Below are 25021 nucleotides of genomic sequence, written 5' to 3'. Positions count from 1 at the left end.
TTGGGCAAAGAGGGCAAGGACCACTGCTTGGGATAACAGACCAGCCAACCAAGCATATAACCAATGCCCTATTGTGGCTACCACCACAACCATGGAATTTCCTGATGTTCGATGCTATGGTTGCGGCGATCATGGACATTACAGATCCAATTGCCCCAGGAACATTCAGGCAACCAATGCCAATGCCATACCCTTGAATACCCGTGGGCGTGGCCAAGCTAATGGAAGAGGAGGACGAGGAAGGATGAACAGAGGGTGAGGGCGTGGAGCTACCGCCAAAGTGAATGCCGCAGTGGTACAACCAACTGTGGGTGACGAAGCAGTGGAGAGAGAAACCCTACATGCGGCAATTAACAATCCCAATGGTTGCGAGCAATACACAGTCATTCATACGCCAAGATCTCTCAGAGGTGAACAAGTTAACTTCCTTATAGATTGTGGTAGTACTCTTTCATTTCTTTCACCCAGATGCATGAGGAAGCTAAAGCTAGATAAGTATCCAACAAGCAAGCTAGTTGTAGAGTTAGAAAACGGCAAGGAAGTAGTATCTCAACACTCTGCAAGAAAAATTGACTTTGATTTAGGGGGACACCCAACTTCTGCCCAATTTCGAACCCTACCCTTAGGATTCTTTGATGGGATACTAGGGATGGACTTGCTAAAGCTAAATAGGGCCCACATACATTGTGCACAAGGGAATTTTACCTTTACAGATAACTTGGGTAATGAAGCCTTAATCCAGGGGGAAAATGGGAGACCTAAGGCTACTCTAGTTAAGGCCAACAGACTTTTGAAGGGACTAAGGAAGGGTCAACAAATTTATGCGGTTAAACTCAACAAGGTGGACCAATCAGATACCTCACTTCGACCAAACTGGTTGAGGGAGTATGATGATGTATTCCCTGAAGACCTTACGAATCTTCCACCACGTAGAGAGGTAGATCATGAGATTGAGACTATCCCTGGATGTGAACCTATCTCAAAAAGACCTTATAAAATGTCACTTCCAGAGGCTATCGAACTCAAGGAACAACTTAGGCAACTCATTGAGCAAGGACTCATTCGACCCAGTACTTCTCCTTGGGGTGCCCCAATTCTTTTTCAGAAAAAGAAGGATGGGACCTTAAGGCTATGCATAGACTACCGGGGACTGAACCAGGTAACTGTCAAGAACAAGTATCCAATTCCAAGTATTGACGAACTTTTGGACAGACTCCACGGCGGCAAAATATTTACAAAGATAGATCTAAGGTCAGGATATTACCAAATCAGGATCAAGGAATCGGATATTCCAAAGACGGCTTTCAATACTAGGTATGGGCACTACGAGTTCACAGTAATGTCTTTTGGTTTAACAAATGCTCCTGCAAGCTTCAATCGACTTATGCAAGATATTTTTAGACCTTACCTGGATGATTTTGTCTTGGTTTTCTTTGATGACATTTTTATCTACTCTAAGAACGAGGCAGATCACGAAGAACATGTTCGCAAAGTACTTGATCTTCTTCGAAAACACCAACTTTACGCTAAAGAGAGCAAGTGCAGATTTTGCTCACCAAAAGTCAACTATCTTGGATTTGTCATATCGGCAGAGGGGATTTTAGTGGACCCCGACAAAGTCAAGGACATCATTGATTGGCCTCAACCATCCACCGTCAGCGAAGTAAGAGGATTTCTTGGAATAACGGGATGGTACAGGATTTTTGTGAAGGACTATGCACGTATTGCTGCACCTTTGACGGAACTCCTGAAGAAAGAAATGAGGATCGAATGGAAGACCGAGCACGAGTCTAGCTTTGCTAAACTAAAAGAGTTCTTGGTCTCGGCTCCTATTTTAAAGCTTCCAGATTTTAGCAAGGAATTTGAAGTAGCGACCGACGCTAGCAAATTTTCTCTAGGCGGAGTTCTTACTCAAGAAGGAAGACCAGTGGCGTATACTTCGCGAAAGCTGAGAGATCATGAGAAGAATTATCCTACTCATGATTTGGAACTTTTGGCAGTTATTCATGCGCTCAAGTTATGGAGACATTATCTTCTCGGACGCAAGTTTCAGCTGGTGACAGACCACAAGAGCTTAAAATGGAATTTAAGTCAACCTATTCTCAATATGCAACAACGACGATGGATAGAGCTATTACAGGAATATGACCTTGACATAAAGTATAGACAAGGGAAGGAAAATGCAGTTGCAGATGGTCTTAGCCAAAAATCCTTTCTCGGAGCTATCTCTATTCCAAATAACCCTATCTGGGATAGAATCAAAGAAGCATCTTTAGTAGATCCAAAATACTAGCGTATAGTATCTCTAGTCCAGCAGAATAAGATGCCTGAAGCTAAAGATTACTCTCTTATGGGAGGATGTCTTTACTATAGACATAGACTTTGTGTACCGAGAGATCCAGCCTTAAAGAAGGCCATTTTGTATGAAGCGCACGATAGCCCTACATCCAGACATCCAGGCTATGCCAAGACTCTTCATGCTGTCATGAGGAGTTATTTTTGGTCTGGGATGAAAGGAGACATACTTCGCTATGTGACGCAATGTCTTTCTTATCAGCGGATAAAGGCCGAAAGAATCAAGTTACCAGGGCAACTTTAACCTCTTGGGATACCCCAAATGAAATGGGAATGCATCAGTATGGATTTTGTTATAGGATTACCTTCTACAGGAGGTTATGATTCTGTTTTCGTGGTTGTTGATATGCTCACAAAAGTGGCTCATCTAATACCCGTAAAGACAACCTTTATCACTTCAGATATTAGTCGGGTATTCATCAAGGATATTTTTAAGTTACATGGTCTGCCCAAGCGTATCGTCAGTGATAGAGATGCCAAGTTTACATCAAAATTTTGGACTTCTCTTTTCCAATCCATTGGGTCACAATTAGCCTTCAGTACAGTGTATCATCCGCAGACAGATGGGCAAACTGAGAGAGTTATTCAAGTCATCGAGGACATTCTCAGAGCCTATTGTTCACAAGAGCCAAAGAAGTGGTTACAATATCTACCTTTGGTGGAGTATGCTTATAATTCTGCCGAACACAGAAGCATTGGAATGTCACCTTTCAAAGCTCTTTATGGACAGGACTGTTTAGCACCACTAAACTTCTTTGATCCAACCATCAGGGTAGAAGCATCTAGGAAGATGTTAGAAGATATGGAAGCACAGACTAGAGCTATTCCCCAAGACATTTAGGCCGCTCAGGATAGACAGAAGCATTATGCAGATAAGAACCGTTCAGAAAGAACTTTCAAAGAAGGGGATAAGTTTTTTCTACGAGTCCGACCAAAGAAAAGCAACTTATCACTAGGAAGATATAAGAAGCTAAGCCCAAGGTACTGTGGGCCATTCGAGATCATTAAGGTTGTGAGTGACCAAGCTTACAAGCTAAAGTTACCTGCAAACTTGAAGGTTCATGATGTATTCCACGTCAGCTTACTCAAACCCTATATTCCTAACCCGGATCAATTCTTGGACTCAGATCAGATAGTCATTCCAGCACAAGGAGTTCTCGAGCTCCAACCTGGCTACGTACTAGAAACAAGGGAAAGGAAGTTACGCAACAGAACTATCACGGAACATCTGGTAAAGTGGAAGGATTACCCTGAAGAAGATGCAACTTGGGAGGACGAACCAACGCTCATAAACGATTACCAAACACATTCTTGAGATGAGGACATCTCAAATTTTTCACGTTGGGGAGGTTGTAAGGTCTCTGACCCCGATCAAAAGACCACCATTGTACCATGAAATGAACATAATGGAAAAAGTTACTATTTTTAGCAGTTTTCCAAATTCTGTCAGTGCCATGGTGTTTATAATATTTTAGAGCTTAGAAATGTGAATTAAAATAATTTTTATTAAAAAATTCCAAAAATAGTAAGTTTTTGGTCACTCGACCCGTCCAGTTTTGATCGTCTCGAAAAACTTTACCCGTACCCCGAATTTTAAAAAACTGCATTTTCGGACCCCGGGGGCTGCTAAATATGGCAGGTACTTGGGCCAATACGTCTTAGTTAGAGCTCCGTATAGAAATTTACGGCACCAAAATCCGACTCGTATGACCCGTTTTAGTCAAAAATCAATTTTTCCAAAAATTGAGCGGGGAGGCACCGGAGCCCGAACTGTGTGGGAACAGGTCCCAGGCCACTCCAGATCAGCTTTAGCAGCTAGGGGGCACCCTCTTGCCTTCTGGGAGTCCTGGGAAAGCTGCCAAGCCAATAACTAAGTCTCAAAGTGAGTTAAACTAGCCACAACCTGACACTTGGTGAGTAGGGAACTAGACTTGCCATGCTTAACTGGAGAAGCTCCGAGATGCATTTAGCAACCCAGGTCGATTTTCAGCCTGTAGGAGCCTATTTAAAGACCTCCACACACACACACACACACACACACACACACACATACTTATGGTCATACACACACACACACACAGTGCATACACACATACCTATACACACTGGAAAGGTGCTGCCGGTTCACACACCTTTTGAAGGAAAAGAAAGGAGGAAGGTGCTGCCGAATTCTCATCTCAAGAAGCTCCATTAGATAAAAAATTGAGAATATTATCAGCCCTTAATCACGCTCTTTCTCCAAGCTAATTAATTAAAGTAGTGAGACAAATGACCCCGGTTAAGAGAACACGCTTCGGTGGTGCCCATGACCGCGAGGTGGGAACCAGCAATATCAACGGGAAGGGGAAATCTCCCATGGTGGAACAAATGCCGGCCATCTCACGGGCCATCGATGAAGAAATGGAAGAGGTAGGTCAAATGTTCGTTCAAGTTGTTTAAATTAACATTGCATACGTTAGTTAGGAATGCACATATCCCCAAACATGTTGGAGAAATCCGACGGAAACCTCGGCATTGAATTCATTGTACATTAAGTTCTAAAGTAGGAAGGTAATGCTTGATGGGTATACTGTTTGAAGAGGAAAGAATGTCTGCTAGGGAAAATTTAGCTCGGCATGTTCATTTTATTTCCAATGTTGAATCAGTCCTGACCCCCCTAGTGATCACATGGGACAGAGTTCCTCGTTAAGGGCTCTTGAATCCACGACTTGCTTTCTATGCGGTGGATACCCACGACTTGCTTTCTATGCGGTGGGAATCCACGTCTTGCTTTCTATGCGGTGGGAGTGTCCATGATGTGCTTTCTATGTGGTGGACATACCTAGTTGTATGGGCAGCTAGGCGACAACAGGAGGAGTGAACTCTCACTGGAGGGGGGATATTGTACCTCCAGAACATTGGAATTTTAATGAATAAGTTTGAGTAGAATTTTTACTAGAATTCTGTCTTGGTGTTGTTTTCAATACTGGTTGAAGGGCTGTCTTAACGAACAATGTGATTCGGAATTAAACAAGGAATGTTTATGTTGAACAACCTTTGTGGTAGTAATTAGGTCACGCAAGAAAGTGTGAGTGTGGGGGTGGAAAGTGGGGGCTTGGCTCGGGTTGCCAATGCCTACGAGATGGGTGGTCCCGATTGGTCGGGAACTCTCTGTCCCCATAGTGCTTACTCGATATTAGTAATTACTCATTGCCCATAGAGCGGTGAAATCTTGAGGGTATGTGCCTCTAAAACATGGGGAAAAAGGCACTCGGGGTTTCTCTCCTCTTGGAAAGTGGGTCTTAGGATCGCTAGATTGTGCTCTAAGGTGAAAAAACAAATGGCACAAGGAGAAGATACGATCGAAACTTCCTTACCGCAAACAAGATTGCAAAGACCACTTTCTCCATTTCAGTGTATCCCTTCTCGGCTGGAGTCATCACCTTGCTTGCAAAATAGATCGGCCTCATGTATGATGTTTTAGGATCTTTTTGCATCAAAACAACACCAATTGCTTCGAAACCTACACTTGGAGTGACATAGTAAGTCTCCTTTGGATCTGGTGGCATTAGGATTGGGAGAGAGCTAAGAATGCCCTTCACTTCCTCAAAACATTTTTCATGTTCCCTCCCCCATTCAAATGTAGATTGGCTTGCCAACCTATCCAAAGGGGCGATGGCTTCTGCTAGGAGATGGATGAAGCGAGACATGTACCTCACTTTGTGGTTGAAGGTCATTAGCTCCTTAGTTTTTGTTGGTGGAGATAATGACAAAAGGGCCTCTACTTTAGAGGGATCCACTTGAATTCCTTGTGAAGAAACCACATGGCCTAGCAAAACCACCTGAGATTCACCGATATGACACTTCTCTGGGTTGAGTTGTCCCCCAAATTGATGGAGCCTCTTAAGCCCCTCTTCAACCTTTTGGCAATGAAGTGATCTACAACTATAAATACAGAAATCATCCATAAAGACTCTTATGGATTTTCTAAAGAATGGCTGAAATACAAATATTGTGAATCTCATGAAGGTGCTAGGAGCATTGGTGAGCCCAAAAGGCATTACTCTGAATGCAAAACATCCCCAAGGTGTGATGAAGGTGGTTTTTGGTTGGTCCTCTTCTGCTATTCTAATTTGAAAATATCCTGAATATCCATCACACACAGTGTAGCATTTGTGACCTGCTACTTCATTCAAAATTTCATCTTGGAAAGGGAGAGGGAAGTGGTCCCTCTTTGTCGCAGCGTTGAGGGGTTTGTAATTCACGCAGACCCTCCACTTACCATTCTTCTTGGGAGTGACTACAATAGGTGATACCCATTCGGAGTTGGATACTGGATAGATGAAGCCTGCCTTCAAGAGTCGATTCACTTCTTGTAGGAGAGCCTTTTGTTGCACAGATCCTAGTCGCCTTAACTTTTGAGCCACGGGTTTGGTCCCTGGTTTCAATTCAATTTGATGCTCTATTACATCTACACCTCTTATTTGTGAGTAGTCAGTGATAAACAAATTGGGATACCTCCTTAACATATTGATGTAGGACCTCTTCTCCTCACAAGTAAGATCTTTTGCAAGCATCTTCTCAAATCCTTCTTCAAGGTGGTGGCATCTTTCATCCCCTCGTGTGTGATTGTCTGTTGGATTTTCTTCTACTGGAACATCTTGAGTGTTGGCGTTGAATACAATTCCCATTACCTCCAAAGAAGACTCCTCTTCACTGGTTGATGCATTGGTTGATGATTCCTCATCACTTGAGTAAGGACTCTCCTCCTCGCTCTCTTCATCTGCCGTGGTTTCATAGTTGATATCTAGTTGCTTTCCTTCTCGCCAATCATACACCACCGGTTGACCCTTCTTAAGAATCAAACGACCACTTCCCCATTTTTGATCTGCATTCACAGCAATGAGCCAAGGCCTCCCTGGGATGATGGGATAGCCCTCCCCCTTAGCTGGCATGACATACATATCCACTCGTGCATCTATGTTACATACAGAGACTTTTACATTTTCAATGATCCCCAAACACCTCACACTTGAGTTGTTGGGTAGCCTAGCTTGACAATTAGAGGACTTTGTAATTTCAAGCCCTAACCTGTTCATTGATTTTTCCGTGATCACACACATTTGAGCTCCACCATCAACATATACATTAGACACCTTTTTACCCCTTATGTAAGCATCCACAATGGGTTCCACATCTTTTTGTAGATTTGAGGCCACAACCTTAATGGAAAGATTTGCTTTCTTTTTTGGAATTCTTGTACTTACCAACTTTGGCCATTGCCTTCTTACTTTGGCTGATAGGTGTAGAAGTTGAGGCCATGAAATGTTTGGCTTTTGGGTTTGTAAATCCTCCAGGATGTTGTAGGGCTCTAGCTCCTTTCCCAATGGGAAGTCGTTGATACCAATTTCCCTTCGCCTTGATCTTTTCTTCCTGCTACTTTCAGCTTCTTCCATCTTTGACTTCTTCTTCTTGTCCCTTCTGGCTGAATTTGTTCCTTCACTTCTCATGTCTTCATCCTTATCATGTGCTCTTGTGCGTTTTTCTGCCGGCATAACATCAAAGTTTAGAGTATGCTCATCTATTACCTCTTCTAGCTTGATGATGTTGACTCCTCTTTCTTCCTCCTCATGTGGGACGGGAGGTATATTTGCTGGTGGTGGTGGTCGACGAAGGATTTGTGGGCCTTGAGCTTGTTCTTGCTGCACAGTGAGAGGAGGCGGTCTGGGGGGATATATGTCTCCCGGAAGTCGCCTTGGATGTGGACAATTGTACATGCCATGGCCCATTTCATTGCAATTCCAACATCGCAACTCTTGGTCTTGTCTTCGTTGATTGCGATTCCCTTCTCTTGGTTGTCGTTGTTGAGGTAGGCCTTGTACTAGATTCAGAGTGAGGTTCTCAAGCTGTTGAGTTAGCCTTTGTAAAACCTCTTGTTGAGAGTTATCTCCTATTTGTGAAGATTGTGCAAGAGGGGCCCTAATTGGTGCTTCCATGGTTTGTGAAGACTCCCTCTCACTCACTTCATTCAAACCCCTTGCTCTATGTGCTTGGAAGTGCAGTTTTCTAAACTTGATGATGGCTACCTCACGTGCTTCTTCGAAGGTGGATGGGAATTTTCGCTCTACTTTAGCCTTTAAAAGTGGATACAAGCCAACCATGAATCTCTCTTTTTTTAGAAAGTTAGGTGCACCACCATGATTTTCTAATGTAGCCTCCCACCTACCCCATAGATTGACAAAGGTTGCTTCATAAGAGGGATAGTCTTCAAGTGATACCTGCTTATGCCCAATAAGACATTTCCATAGTCCTTCAGAAGTATCACCTTGCCCGAACTTGGAGAGGAAGCTTGCTCGCAGTCTCTCCCAATTAGACTTGATTTGGGGTTGCAAGGTCTCATACCATGCTTTAGCTTCTGCTTTTAGAACCAACGGGAAGGCTCGTAGCTTTACTTCCTCTTCATCTCTCCCGGATATGAGATGTGCCATCTCCAAGTTGTCAAGAAACTCTTGCGCATCTTCCCCACTTCTTGCATAGAACGTGGGAAAAGAACTTGACATTTTGTTTAGACTTTTTAAATCTCTTTTTTTAAAGAAACTTTTCTCTTACAGGCCGCACAAGATTATTGACACTATAAATTTGATTACATTAAAATGAAGATGTACACATCCATTGTTAATTCGTACTTTATCATAGGTAGAATAAATGGATTAATTGAAGCATTGATTTCATTGAGGCGAGTGGATCCAAATATCCTCCTTATGATAGACTGAAACCTAAACTTAGTTGCAATGATTATATGAATGGATTGCCGAGCAATAGTCCTAAAAGGTTCATTATTTTGATTGTGATTCATGTGCTACTCCTCGTTGTTGGTTTGAAGACCTCGTTCCTTCATATGGCCCTTGAGCACCCCTTCACCACTCCTTGTTCCTGCCTTTAAAACAAAATGAAAACGTGAACATCAAAAGAAGTTTCATAATTGATGATTGGAAGTATAATTGGATTGGGTGATGCCAGTATTTCTCTAAGTCTTTCTGCACCAAACATAAAAACAATGCGTTGCTGGAAAAAGACTTTTCTATCTATGTGAACATTTACTCTAATGTGTTGTGCAAAATGAAATGGATAGATGGGAACTCCATTGTTCATCACTAAATAATTTGAAGGTAACTTGGAAATATGTTCCTCCGTGGGGGCACCACTTTATGAGGGCGAGCTTTTGAAATGGGGCCTCTAAACCCAAACCAATGGGCCTACCCTCACAAAATGTTCGTAAAGAGGTACACACACTACTTGGGGCACCACCTTCTTTTGGGAGTGGAGAAGGAAACCAATCAAAAAAATAACACTTGCACTCACCCAAACAAGCAACACACTTTGAAACCCCCTTACTCTATATACACTTTGGACACTTGAACACCATCAACGATTATGCAACCCAATGCCGTGCATCAAAATGAAATATGCAATTTGTGGAATAGCATTCACCTTCTCCCCATAAGAATACCCATAATATATCCAAACTCTTCCTCTCTCAAGCACTCATCAAAAAATCATGCGCGCAAGACTTGCCTCTCAAACACACAAGAGAATCACTTACATCAAACTAACACACTTTGCATAGAGAGCTCATCTCCATCTATGCAATGCCGTGACACAAATAAAATCACCATGAGAGATAGCCACATGCATATGTAATGAAGCAAAAGAGAGTTGGAGTGAGATATTTCTTTAGACCAATTGAATAAGTGTGGAGAAACAAACCAATGGTAAATTGAGAATAGAACACTTACTTGATTTCTTGCACACCTTTTAAGGGGAGGACAGACGCTGGCTAACCATCATGAATTGCGACACTTGAAAGTTTTTGAAGATGATTTCATGATCATTAACATAACCATGAGAGAGATCATGATGTATTTACAAGTTATTGAGGTGCTACAAATGATTTATTGGGTTGATGGAGTAAGAGATTGTAGAATGGAGAGAGTGGAGAATAGAGTTGCACTTCCTCCAAAGAGGAGGGTTAGGAGGGAGGATGTGAAAGAGGGAGAGTTGGGGTTTTCTCTACTATTGATCAAGAAACAACATGAAGTTGAAAATATAGGTGTGTGTGTCCTTGAGTCTCTCCAAGGGGGGCTATTTATAGTTGTGTAGGAGTGGGATTATGCTACACTTAATTAGAGTAAGTGATTAGCCCTAATTAAGTTTCCTTTGACCACTCATTGAATATTGGATATAAAAGGGACTACGTTTTCACCAAAAATATCATTTTAGACCATGAATGCTCCATAGGGGTGCATAATGTAGGTGGGCCCCACCATGAGGCCCTACGGGTGGCTCCTACGGGGTATCTCAACTTGTCCGTCTTGGCATTTAGAAAGCATCTTTAGGTTGGTCCCATCACATGCAAATGACCTTGAACACTCATTGCTCTTCTAGAAGATGAGTAGGGGAAAAATAAGATCTCACTCTCTTGATTTACTTGATTTACAGTTCCCTTTTGCTGCGAATCTGACAGATTTACACTATTTTGACCATAACTTTTTACCTGTAGCTCGGAATGACATGCTTCAAAAGGCAAATTTGACCTTCTCAACATGTTTGATATGAATTTGGACTATTCTTCACGCCCATGCATCAAGGAATTCGGTTTGGAAGGTCCACACTAGGCTAGGGAACCTTTTGCTTCCAAGTCTTCTTGTATGGGCCCTTTGCTTGTATGCATCCAAGGGGAATCATGCTTTTTCAAAAGGCTATGATGCTTAAACAAATAGAGGAGGGCCCAATATTATTTGCTTGTGAAAAGAATATACAATTGGAGTCTTTTTTGAAAGGAGAGAAACTATATGTATATTCTTAAGAGATATTGGGCCACCAATGTAGGGGGCATAGAAGACTTGTAGAGAGGGACCATAATCTTTGGTAAAGACAAGTGGAGAGTTGATTTCCATGGGAATTTATCTATAAGGGGTGGAAGATGGATATATTATTTTTCTACTACTAATTCACAAGAGGTAAGAAAGTTTGGGGGTAGATAGTTGGTTATTGTATGCTTACTTTTATTTACAAAGCAAAAAGAAAAGGGTGGTAATATAAATATATGACTAAGGTGAAATTTTTGGGAAGAGTACAATGTATGTGTCGTCACAAAGGTTAAAGGAAGCGGGGGAATTTACTCTAGATAACTTAGTAGCGTAGAAAAATATATACACATATGAGGAAGAGGACGTTGAGTAGGCTGAGAAATGTTGCAATAAGATGGTTACCATTTTATGCCACTCACCATATTTGGGCAAATTTGTCATTTTTTTCCTCGATGACATTCTAGTTTATAGTGCTTTTGAAGAAGAACACTTATAATATCTCAGGAAGGTATTTGAGTTTTTACGCACGAGCAAGTTATATGCCAAGGAATCTAAATGTGATTTTTTTAAGGATGAAATTCATTATTTAGGGCATGTTATTTCAGCTAATGGCCTATACATGGATCAATCTAAAGTGAATGCCATCTAGAAATGGCCACCTCCTAAAGATCAAGAAGAATTACAGATCTTTTTAGGCTTTGCAGGTTTTTACTGAAGGTTCGTTAAAAACTATGTTCACATTGTTGTTCCTATGACGGATCAACTAAAAGGCAAAGGTAAATATTATCAGTGGGATTCCGTTCAACAATACAGTTTTGAAACACTCAAAGATGCATTAGCTATAGCTCCTATACTGGCTATTTTAGATCCTTTGAAACCATTTGTTTTGGAAACGGATGCCAATGATCGTGCTATTGGAGCAGTCCTGTTACAAGACGAACGACCGATTGCATTTGAAAGTAAGAAGCTTGATGCAGTTCAGCAGAACTATTTTGCTTATGAACGCGAACTCTATGCAATAGTGTCTGCCTTAAAGACATGGAGGCACTATCTGTATGGTGCTCAGTTTGAGATTGTGTTTGACCATGAAAGCATCAAATGGTTTACACAAAAAACAGATTTAAAGGGTCGAAAAGTCAGGTGGTTTGAGATCCTTCAGGAATATGATGCCAAATTAAGGTATCGAAAGGCCGATACAATGTAGTGGCAGACGCTCTAAGTCGAATGCCAGAGATCAATTCGCTCTTGTTTGCAGAACTTCATAGTGAATGTTTAGATTCTCTCAAGGGCAAAATGAGCAAGATGAAGCATATTCCAAAGTGTGGAGCCATGTTCAAAAGAGGGATGCTTCTCACTCCAATGCAGGTAGTGTACATTTAACCTCCACACCTAGTTCTCCTTTATCAAGTGATGAACTACAGCAATGGAATCATTTTACCATCGACAATGGGTACCTACTCCACAAGGGGAGAGTTTGTGTACCGACGGACACAGACGTTCGGCGCCAAATTCTTTATGAATGCCATGATAGTCCAAGTGCAGGGCACCCGGGGATTCGAAAAACTTACTCTCTCGTACGATGACAATTTTACTAGCCAGGTCTACATGGCTTTGTTCAAGCTTATGTCTTGCATTGCCAAAAATGTCCAGCTAACAAGGCAGAGCGCCTGAAAGCAGGAGGACTCTTACATCCTTTGGAAATTCCCAATGGAAAATGGGAAAGTATCTCTATGGATTTCATTGTAGGTTTACCAACCACTATACGAGGTCATGACTCAGTATGGGTGGTCGTAGACAGGTTGACTAAACTATGCAAGTTTATTCGGACCAAATCAACGGTTAAGACACCGGAACTAGCCAAGTTATTTGTGGAAAATCTATACAAATTGTATGGGTTGCCAAGTAACATTGTTAGTGAGCGTGATCCCAAGTTTAACAGCCACTTTTGGAAATCTGTATTTAAACGATTGGGTACACAACTCAACCTCTGTACAGCTGATTATCCAAAAACGGATGGTCAAACAAAACGGGTTAACCAGGTGCTAGAGGATATGCTAAGAGCATACGTTAGCAAAAAAAAGTCAGACTGGGAAGAATACTTACCTATTCTCGAGTTTGCCTACAATAGTTCTAAGCATGTCACAACAGGTTTTAGTCCTTTCATGCTCATGTACGGGTTTCAACCTAGGTCACCAGTTACGGTGGGGCTGGGAATCTAAAAACTCCAACAGGTCAAGGATTTTCTTCAAGACCACATGGATATGTTGAAACTTGCTCGTCAGAATGTCCGGCAAGAACATGATAGGTATAAGAAATACGCTGATGACAAATGTCGGCAAGTTACCTTTCAAGAAGGGGAGAAAGTATTTTTATGTGTGCCAGAACATTCAAAAAGTCTAAAAATTGGACCGACACCTAAATTATCTCGCCGATATTGTGGGCCTTTCAAAATACTCAAGCGAGTCGATGATCGTGCCTACAAACTATTATTACCATCACATTCTCGCATTCATCCGGTGTTTCATGTAAGCCGTCTATGAAAGCGGTTACATGGGGATGACAACGTTATTGACCAATAGTTTTTGGTTGATTACATTGAACCTCCTACCTTACCGCATGCACCTGAACGTGTTATGGATTATCATGAGTTGCGTACACGACATTACATATGACAACAAGCCTTAATCAAGTGGAAAGACCGACCTGAAGAAGGTGCCACTTAGGAAAACATTAGTGCTCTTAAGAAGAAGTTTCCCACTTTTGTTTTCGAGGTCGAAAACTCTTCTTAAGGGGGGAGTAATGTCAGGACAAGGGTCATGTAACCTAAGAACTAGGATGGTCATGGACTACGGCCAAGGGTCGGGCTAGACAGTGTGGACAGAGGATCCGTCTAGGGCAAGGGGCTAGGAGCCCGCCTATATAATGGGAGGTTGGGAGGAGGATCTTCAGTCTAGTTTCCCCTAGTTCTTACATCTCAGGTCCGCACTTTAGAGTAAAGCAATTATGGTGTTGAGAATACCGTGAAATAAGATCCCCATTGATATCAATCGCATGAAACTCTCATCTCAAAGCCAAGCATGTGGCCAATGTGGGGTCCATGCCACATCCTAATTCAAAAAATACCTCCATGCCTATAAAGTAGCTTGAAAAAGCATGCAATGAGAGATGACTTTGCTGCCAACCACCATGGCATGGCTCTCTAGCTGACGGTCTAAAGTGGGAGGTTTCTAGGAGATAATGCATCATAAATGAATATAAAGGTTGCATAATGAAGTGGTTGAATAGGGGCAATCTCTTAGACACAAAGGAAGGTGGTTACATGCCAACCTCCCGGGGAGGTCACTTTTTAGAATGTGTATGATATCACGTGAGTTAACCGGAGAGGATTATTAAAAGATCAAAATGTATACTTTTATGTATACATTAAAGGGGGGTGGGGTTTTTTTAAATAGGCTCACAATGTAAGTATAGGATGTATATATATTGGGGTATTATTAATTACCTCTTGAACGCACGTGATATAGAAATCTTTTGATATGTGACTACCCCGGGGCAAACCTATGTTCCATAATAGGAGAGAATAGGAGCACTACAACACAATGCATTGAAATTAGAACAAAAAGACAATAATAAACAATAAAAAGCGAGTAGGGAAAATTTGGACTCTCAAAGGGACCCTATAAGGATGTTTGACTTTGTCTTTCTTGTCCAAAGTGGGCAACCTGGTGGAGTCCATGAACACTTTGTTAAAACTCTATCAACCAACATATCATTGGAAAAATCTTAAAAAGTAGGATCTAAATCCCCAATCTCAAACAAATTTGGTATTCATTTGTAGAAGTTATGGCCTTCCCACTGCAACCGAAATGTAGAAAAAGATTCCATTTATAAAATAGAGTTGTCATATAAAAAAACGAAATCTTCTAGAATAGAAGGAACCTGATGGCATGATTTATATTAATAACTAGATCTCAATGAGTATATTCTAAACCCAAAAGGTCCAACAACTTTTGACTTCATTTGTAAATTTTACCCTGCACCGTTTTGGACAAGAGAGTGAAAGTCAAAGTCTTTATATAGCCCCTTTGAGAGTCCAAAATTTCCCTAATGCATATTAAGAAGAACATTACCTTAATACATGCACCAACTCTCTTGACATACCCATAAGCTCCATGATGGAGTACAATGATGCGATGATTAACCATCTCTAATGTGTGAAAAACCTCTCAACCAACCAATTGTATCTCGTAAATATGTCTTTAAAAATTAGAAAAGTGGACACACAAATAAAAGATAGTCAATCATTGTACAAACATATAGTAGTAGAACAAACCTACCATAGAAACCATATCAACAACCATCTAGAGTTTGATAATGTTAAATACGCAGGTTGAATTATTGCATGAATGTGATTCTCTATATAGATGTCCCACATGGGCACATCATGTTGGAATTAGGGTTGCAGAGAAATGCCCACAGCTTGGAGAAGACGAAGGAAGCTCAAGGCACACAATAGAGAGTGTGTTTCTTAGTATGCAATGGAAATATAGATAGCCCAAGAGTGATGGGTGTATATACAATGCTCGGGGGAAAAAACCTCCTAAAGAGGGAAAAAATGACCTGGCAGTCCTAGTGTGTTCACACACATCACTACCACATGTATATGGTAACAAATCCCCCCTGGAGTGATGCGGTGAACGAGAGCTGGCACATGAGTAAAGGGAAGTTCCATGCCCTGAGGACATGATCAGTCCACAAAGGGGAGTAAGCCCAAAGATTTGCGGAAAGCTTCAAGCTTCTCACGAGACAATGCCTTTGTGAAAAGATCTGCAAGTTTGTCTTGTGTTGGCACATAAGCCAAGCTGATCTCTCCTGCCGAGAGCCTCTCCATGACATAGTGGTAATGCACCTCAATGTGCTTTGTGAGAGCATGAAAAACTGGGTTCCTCGCAACTGCCAGTGCGCTCTGACTTTCAGTGTAGATAGTGTTGGCAGTGTCTTGTCCAGCACCCAAATCAGCCATAAGGCGTCTGAGCCATACACACTCAACCGTAGCTGTGAAGACTGCCCTGTACTCAGCCTCACGACTCGAAGTGGCCACAGTAGGTTGCTTCTTGCTCAACCATGATATACATGAACTGCCAAGCATGAAACAAAAACCACTTGTGGACACTTGCGTGTTAAAACAACCAGCCCAATTTGAGTCCGAAAAAGCATGTAAGTCTGGCGGCAATGATCCCCCCTTGGGATAAAACAAGCCAAGATGTAAAGTGACACTAAGGTAGCGTAAAATCCTCTTGACAGCCTGCCAATGCTTAGACCCTGGGCTATGCATAAATCTGCTGACTTGTGAGACTGCAAACTGAATATCTGGCCTCATGCTGCATACATAAATGAGGCAGCCAACAGGAGTTTGGTAAAGAGTGACATCAACAGGATCGCCAGCATCATGTAGACTCAACTTCAAACCTGTTTCCATGGGAGTGGCAATAGGTTTGCAATCTTCAAGTCCAAACTTACATAGCAATGTCTCTTTGTAACTTTTATGACACAAGGCAATACCACCATCACACTGCTTAAACTGTATACCCAAATAATGATGCAACAGCCCCAAATATTTCATCTTGAAAGTAGCATTCAAATCAGCCTTAAATTCAGCAATATGTCTCTCATTTGGTCCAGTGATCAACAAATCATCAACATAAAGAACCACGATGAGAAATACATCACCCTCACGCTTTACATACAATGTGCTTTCTGTTGGACTGTTACGAAAGCCTTGTTTGACCAAATGAGTGTCAGCTTTCTCATACCAAGCACGAGGAGATTGCTTCAACCCATACAAAGCCTTGTTACATTTGCACACTTTGTCCTCTTGTCCTTTTATGACAAAACCGCGAGGCTGCGTTACATAAACTTCCTCAAATATGTCGCCATTCAAGAAAGCAGTAACAATGTCTGATTGATGTACATCCCAACCAAAATGAGCTGCCAATGCACATAGAAAACGCACAGTAGTCATACGACAAGAGGGAGAAAAATTCTCTTCATAATCTATGCCTTTTTGTTGTGCATAACCCTTCGCAACAAGTCGAGCCTTATGGCAATCAATCTCACCATCCGGCTTGCGTTTCAACTTGTAAACCCACTTCGTACCAATGGCCTTTTTGCCAGGAGGCAAATCACATAAAGTCCATGTGTCATTTTCTATAAGTGCATCATATTCTGATTGCATGGCAGCCATCCAATTTTCTGAATTCTGTGCTTCATCAAAAGTCAGAGGCTCCTCAACATCATGTAAGCTAGACACAGCCAAAGCATAACAATATGATGCAGAAGATGCATGGCGAGAGCTTGAACGAGTACGACTAGACAAAGGTGCATCGAATTTACTGTCACGCAAAGTGTGTACCAACCATTTTGGCATACCTCTAGCCTGCTCATTTTCAGCCCTTTCCTCATCAAGTACATCATGTACATCTGCATCAGTAATAGGCTGATCTAAAACATTTTAGAAACCCCCATAGGCTGTACATTTGCCTCATTGGAACTTACATTCGTATTTCCACCACTGAAAAGAGGCAACAAAGTGTCATAAATGTCTTGTGAGCTTACATTATTGTCTCTAGTACATGACAGCAAGGGCTGAACAGAATCTTCCACAAACACTACATCCCAAGAAACCAGAATACGTTTTGTTTGCGGATGATACAAACTGTAACCTTTTCTTTCAGCACTATAACCAACAAAAATACATTTGACAACCTTATCATCCAATTTTTTGCGCTGCACTTGTGACACCAAAGCATATGCCAAACAACCAAACATACGCATGTGCTCAATAGAAGGCTTTCTATCGTGCCATGCTTCATATGGAGTAATAGACTGCAAAGATTTCGTAGGACACCTGTTTAGTACATAAGTGGCACACATGATGGACTCAAGCCAAAAAGAATGCGGTAAAGCTTGACTTTTGACCATACATCGTGCCATTTCCGTCAGTGACCTATTTTTCCTCTTAGCAACACCATTTTGCTAAGGTGTATAAGGCACTGTACATTGGTGTTTTATCCCATGACTAGCCAGAAATGCATTAAATTCATGAGACATATACTCCCCCCCTCGATCGGAACGCAGGGTGCCCATAGTACATTTCGAGACATTTTCAGCCATAGCCAGAAATTGTTTGAAGCACATAAAAACTTCAGACTTCTCTTTAAGCGGAAATACCCATGCATGCCTGGAGTAATCATCAATGAAAGTCACGAAGTACAGGTAATTGCCCAAGGACAGAGTTTGCATGGGTCCACAAACAAGTGTGAAAGAACTGCCATTAGCAGCAGTAAGCACAATCTTTCCAACTCCCTGAACTGGATAAGAGGCGTTGTTGGCACAAGTGACTGAATTCCCATGAGGGACAACAGACTCAAGAGAGGTAAAAAATTCACTATGTGAGGTAATGTGCTTTGTAGCACCACTGTCGAAATACCACACATGTGAATCTGCAGCAACTGACAAGCATGCATCATGGATAGCAAGATTGTAAGTGCACTCTGCGCTAAAAGTCCATTCTGCATCAACATCAGCAACACAGTCTCCTTTCATAGAAGACTCAACAATGGATACATTTGTAGTGGAACCAGCATTTGCAGTCGAACCACCCTCTTTCTTCTTAGCCTCTTTGGCCTTCAACTTAGGACACGACTTGATCAGGTGATCATTGGCTTGACAATAATGGAAATGCATCTTCTTTTTGCCCTTATCACCAGAATTTCCAGACGAATTGCTGCTAGCAGAAGCATTAGGAACATAATTTTTGCCACTCGCAACAGAACCATAAGAAGTGGCTGCATTGCTTTTACCACCCTTTCTTTGAGAAGCAATAAAAGCCTGTTCAACTGCACGCTGCCTAGTCCTATTTTTTTTGGAAAGTGACTCTTGCAACAGCAATGTGCATAATGCATCAAACTTGACAACTTCTGGATTTCCTTGGGTCATAAGTCTCCAAGTACTAGCAAAAGTCTGTTAAGAATCTGATAAGGCATCAAGAACAGTTTGCACAAGGGAACTGTCTGAAATAACGTCACTTGCTGAAATAAGTTGCTCATTGATATCCTTGACACTAGCAATGAAAGTGTCCATATCATCTTCCTCATGCATAATCTTCGACTCTAGCTCTTTATGTAGCAAAGCAATTTTAGCCTCATTGCGGCTTGCATAAAGACCTGCTAGAATATCCCAAGCCTGTTTTGCAGATTTTGCTAAACGGATGTGAGAAACAATGGTGCACTTCACAGAAAACGCAATCAATGCATGAGCTTGCTCATCCTTAACATCCCAACGAGCTTGTTCTGCCGTAGGCAAAACAACTCTAACAGCTGCAATCCTTGCAGCAAGACCTACAACATCCTCAACATCGCCTACATCCTCAGAACCAGGATGTACATCAATGCCCTGCACAATGTTCCAGACACCCTTTGACACAAGAACATGTTGCATCATATAAGACCACATAGGGTAGGTGTCCCCATCCAACCTATCCTCAGCAGCAAACATCTTGAACATATTTGTGTTGTTGTTGTCAGCCATGGTAAATGCTGCACCTGATGTGAAAACTGCCCGAAAATAGGAGAAATGGAGCGGAAACAACCTCTGCTATATAGCACAAACCGTAGAAGACTATAAGGCACCTGTTATGCAGAAAATGGCACTGACAAAAATTATGCACAAAATGACGAAATAGCCTGTGCAGTATTGTCTGTAGTGGAAACGGAGGCCGAAATGAGCCCAAATCAAAATTATGAGCAGACCAAGCTCTTCAAGCGATCCCAAAATATTTGTTGACCTGCGAACGCTCGCCAAAGCTCACTGAAATCGGAGAAAGTGAGTAGGCGTATACTGGAGCAGCTGACGACTGAGCCCTGGTGGACGTGACCTGCTCTGATACCAATTGTTGGAATTAGGGTTGTAGAGAAACGCACACATCTTGGAGAAGACGAAGGAAGCTCAAGGCACACAATAGAGAGTGTGTTTCTTAGTATGCAATGGTAAGATAGATAGCCCTAGAGTGATGGGTGTATATACAATGCTTGGGGAAAAAATCTCCTAAAGAGGAAAAAAATGCCCCGGCAGTCCTAGTGTGTTCACACACATCACTACCACATGTATATGGTAACACATTAGTAAAATCCCCCTTGCACGTACCCAAAGTCTCATTAGTGTGTGTCCATGTCATGTCTTCATGGTTCGAGATCCATGTAGGATGGTGGGCTGTCAATCATATCAGTGATATAGACTATGCTAACCTGATCACTACTTTCCATAGCACTAGAAGATTTTGAAATGTCTCTCCAAGGACCCCCCCCCCCCAAAAGAAAAAAAAACCCAAAGGAGATAAGCTAGAAAAAACCAATACCACAATCACAAAATAAAAATATCTTGTTAGTTTTATGTAGTGCAAGGCTCAATCAATTTTGATTCAATCAATTTTCACTCAAGGCCAAAGGAAAAATGAGTTTATTATAATATGAAGTCCAGCTTAAAGCATACATGAATTTCATGAAAACCTTAATAATATAAACTAAAGAGAAGCTCTCTAAAACCAAAAACTTGACAAGAGTGCTTACAAAAACCTGACATAAATGTCTACAAAAGCCACGGAACGATGTTAAAAGAAACATAACATTTAAATACATGTAAATATTTTACATATGATTCCAAGGCCTATAGATCCATTTTTATAACTTTTTTCAATTAGATCAAGCCATCCATGCTACCATTTTTTTTAACTTTTTTCAATCATCTCAAGCCATCCATGCTACCATTTTTAAAAATGTTTTTCAATGAGCTCAAGCCATCCTTACCACCATTGGGACCCCCTATTAGCCATTTGAAAAATCTTTTTAAATTTCCCCCATGCTGTTGGCATAGATGGTTGAGAGAGAGAGAGAGAGAGAGAGAGAGAGAGAGAGAGAGAGACACCATGTATGCTCCTAAAAGACTGATTCATATTGAGGACAAGCTACATATATATAGACGAGACTAAGTTAAGTAGAGTAAACCATAAATAGCTCCAACATCCCCACTCAAACAAAGGTCTCTAGATTTGGATGAGCAAACCCTTGGGGAGTACAATGAAAATAACCAATTACGGATATAAATGTGAAAATATAAACCAAAAGTAATGATATGAAAAGGAAATGTGTATCTATGTACAAATATACAAGTGACCAAGAGGTCATAGTGTGAAAATGTGAACTGTGCATAGTGCTTATAAGATTACAATGACATATGTCAAAGCTTCCATAGTAGTAGAGATTCCGATGCAGGAAAAGAGTGAAGCTGAGGCAACTCCAAGATTTGTTTGCTTTCACTCTTCAATTTTATAGAAAACAAAGTTTGTAGCTATAAGTTATGTTGTTTTGTGTATAGATGAACTTGATGTAGGTTTTGTCTTCATCAAGAATCTTTTGTCGTTTTTTCTATTTTTTCCAAAGGATTTTAGCATTTTATGGTACATAGTATGGTCACAGATCTTGAGTCTCACGTATCTCTATTTTAAGAACTTCTTTATTTTTGATGTCTCCGTTTATATGCCCTTTCAAACGTCGTGTCTTGTCCTCTTTGAGCTTTTTTTTTAACATTCTTTTTTGGTGTTTTTGGACAAAGTATGATTGTAGTACTTCTTTGTTATCCTCAATTGATGTCTCTTGTCTCTTGCGGCCTTCATCATATATGGTGTATAGATTTTGTGTTCTTATCTTATACATTGTCTTGCAATCGGATATGGCTATGGCTATGACTGTACTACTTCTTTGTTATCCTCAATTGATGTCTCTTGTCTCTTGCGGCCTTCATCATATATGGTGTATAGATTTTAATATCTAATCTTTTACATCGTCTCGCAATTGTATATGGCTATGAGTGTTCTCATCAATGGTTCTCCTTTTGGCCAAGGTTCTATTATTCTTTTTCAAGTCTAAGGATTTACTAGTTGGAAAGCAAAGATGTTGTCAATTCTTGAATGCGATGAACTCTTGGATGTTTTTCTTGTAAAGTATGTATTTCCATCTCAGCCTCTTATTACGGATCATAACAACGTTCTTATCAAGTGAAGATCTTTTTTTGAAGAGTGTATCTTGCTTATACTGTTAAAAAAAGGCGTGATTAAGCAGCTCATTGGCACATTCTTTTTGCTCTTAGTGATTCTCTTTTGCTTGATAAATATGAACTCTCCACAATGTATGAAAGTATTTTATAAAAAACTTTAAGAAGAAGTTTATTAACAAAAATACCTTATTTGAGAGGTCTGCTTAATATAAGGTATTCTTAATGGCTTAAAAAAAAATGTATTCACTACCTACATAGTCCAACGACACTCTAATGAGAAGACAAACACAAATGTACTAATGTGCACTCACCACCTCTCTTTATATGGCCATGAAAAGTCTTTTGTCTTTCCACCGTCGTGTGTCTTTTCATTTCTTAAACTCACCCTTCACTTATGCACTTAAGGTGGTTTCAAAGGATTTTTATTTTTAGGAGATTTGGGGGCCCTAATAGGCTACAATATGATTTTAATACTACTATGACAAGACAATATTATTGAGTTTTTCATATCTATAATCAATAAACTTGTTCCTGTGTGATATATAATTTCACAAAAGCATCTAGTTACACTTCTTCTTGATACGATAAAGGATTCTTTTTATGACCAAATAGTTACAAATTTCTCTAACGAAAAGGGTCTTGATTTTGACCAAACATGCACAATTCTTAATTGAATGTTCTGAATGTCAAGAATGATGTAATGTTGGTCACAATCTAGATATGAGTTCACAAGATGGGTTTGTGTCACAACACTTGGAAAAAGTTTTTTATGTTTGAAGGCATCCATTTCAATGAGCAAGCTACAATGAGTATTGTTCTTAGTGTAACAAAAATGATCATATTTTGGGCACGTCAATACAACAAAGAGCAGAGCATTATCACAAGACCACCATGTTTATGTAGAGATTCTTCTTTTTCTTGTGATTATTGTGGAGAATTTGATCATCCCTCTTACATGTGCTTTAAGTGCCAATTTTGTAAGATCCCCAATTTTTGGGTCTCTTCTGAAAATAAGAAAAATAGCTTTCAATATCTATTTTACCAAATTTTGACTTAAGATGCTTGATTGACAGTATTGGAAGGTTCTAAAGTAAAAACCAAGGCCGTTTCCATGATCTAGTGGGTTAGACAGATATTTGGTTAAGTTTAGCTATTTTTAGCTTTTTCATGCTTTCAAGTGCTTTTTTACAAAAAGCAAGGTCGGATCTTTGATCTACGTGTTCCAAGGAAGCTATGGTTCAATTTTGTAAAAAGATATGTTCTTTGAGTGCTTTTCACATTATTTTTAGCTTGTTATGATTTTTAGTTCTTTTTATTGAAAAGCGAGTCTACTTTCTTATTCCAGTGGACAAGGGAAACCTGTGGTTCAATTTTAGATTTAAAAAAAAAAAAAAAAAACGCTATTTTTAGCTTTTCGTGCTTTTTGGAATTTTTTAAAATCAATGATTTAAAAATGATCACTCGGAGCAAAAACGAAACAAAACGAGATTTTTACGAGAATTATTTTTATAAAAAGCGGTACCGTAAATACGTTGAGGCAGTACAACAAAGTCATAATCATGTCGGGACATTACGGTGCGGCATAGTCTGGCTAAGGTTCCATTAGTTGGCCGGATACTGTTCAATTGGCCAATTTTGCTGTAAAAAATTGAATGGTAAGTGGGAAAGTTGACCACCAAAAGCAAACGCATGTTTTTAGTAAAGTTTCCAAAAGAAGGAAGCTATTCCTAGCTCAAAAACTAGCACAAAATTTTGGCTTGGGCATCACTCTGGCCTACTGCAATTGCCTATAAATTGCCAGTTAGTGCTCAGTTTTCACTGCCGTCTGTTACATCTACTACCGCAAGGCTATACGTATCTATTATACGGAGTGGTGCAAGCTCTTCAGCACCATCTCCATAAGCTCTTCTCTCTCCAGAAGAAGAAGAAGAAGAAGGAGAAGAAGAAGAAGAAGAAGAAGAAGAGAAGGATATTCTCTCTCTACTTGCTTACTATCTTCTCTCTCGTTTCCCGGTGTACGCGCTCTCGGGAAGCTTTAGTGGCGGATGTGTCTACGTAACTCTCATCACTGCTCTCTTGGGACAAAGCAAAAAGCACATGAGAAGCTCTAAATTCCATAGCCATCATTATCTCTCTCTCTCTATGTCGTTTTTCTGAGTAGTCACCCTCTCGGTGATTGTTTATTTCGTATACGAGTGCATGTATGGATTAACCGAGTACATATGAAGTTGCCCCATGATTATTTCATCATTTTAAACACACTGATTTATGCACATGATACGTTCATGATCATGTGCGTGCATAAAAAGCACTTTTCATTTCACGTTGTGAGCGGGATGGAAACACACACAACGCCTCTGTGATCACCTACACACACTCTTGGGATGATACACCCACACACACTATGGGGCACCGTTCGGCTTAAACAACCCACCTAGCCGAGACAGGGAACACACCGATGGAGTGAGAGGAGAGAGACTATCCATTTGCCCACTCAACACAGAGAGAGACAAACACACACACACCCAAAAGACTCAGCTCAAAAGAGGAGAATTTTTTATGTTTAGATACAATTGAGCTTGGGCCAACACCAATGAGGCAAATAGCTCACACAATATGGATGAAATATGCCAGATATAGTCACAAATTTGAACAGAGGTTTCGCTCATAGGAGAAACTTACACAGCCAAAACAACGGTAAAAAGTGA

Source organism: Adiantum capillus-veneris, chromosome 17 (genome assembly GCF_014529385.1).
Source record: "Adiantum capillus-veneris isolate H3 chromosome 17, ASM1452938v2, whole genome shotgun sequence".
NCBI classification, from domain to species: domain Eukaryota; kingdom Viridiplantae; phylum Streptophyta; class Polypodiopsida; order Polypodiales; family Pteridaceae; genus Adiantum; species Adiantum capillus-veneris.
This window is presented reverse-complemented; position numbering follows the sequence as displayed.